Genomic DNA, 461 nt, shown 5'->3' with positions numbered 1-461 from the left:
CTGTGTACTTTGTGTGTACATGGAGGATTAAAAAGAATTATCCTTAGTTGACACAGAAATACCTTCATTGAGAACTGCTTTTTTAAATATAACTAAACATGGCAACACTTGTTGCTATAGTGTTTATGTTAAGATCACAGCAGAAAAGGCAACATAGAAAAAAGCTCTGTTTGTTTTCTTCACAACTTTTTACCATTGTTACTGTCATTTGTACAGACTGCTGATAACCTTACTTCACATCCTAACACTTGCCACCACCATGGGTCTAAGTGCATCTTGTAGAAGTGTGGCATTGATTTCTGAGGACGAGCACACAATGCTCCAAAAGACCAGACATGTGGCTGGCAATTATGAGCAATTTTAACACAAAGGTTTGTAGTCGTGGACACTTTTTCATTACAAATCTTAAATGTAATATGTGGCTCTTTTAGGTTTATTGACACAAAATGTTATCTTCCCTG

The sequence above is a fragment of the Cottoperca gobio genome, chromosome 9 (assembly GCF_900634415.1).
Source record: "Cottoperca gobio chromosome 9, fCotGob3.1, whole genome shotgun sequence".
Taxonomy (NCBI): Eukaryota; Metazoa; Chordata; class Actinopteri; order Perciformes; family Bovichtidae; genus Cottoperca; species Cottoperca gobio.
The sequence above is the reverse complement of the archived record's forward strand: the minus strand, read 5'-3'. Positions refer to the sequence as shown.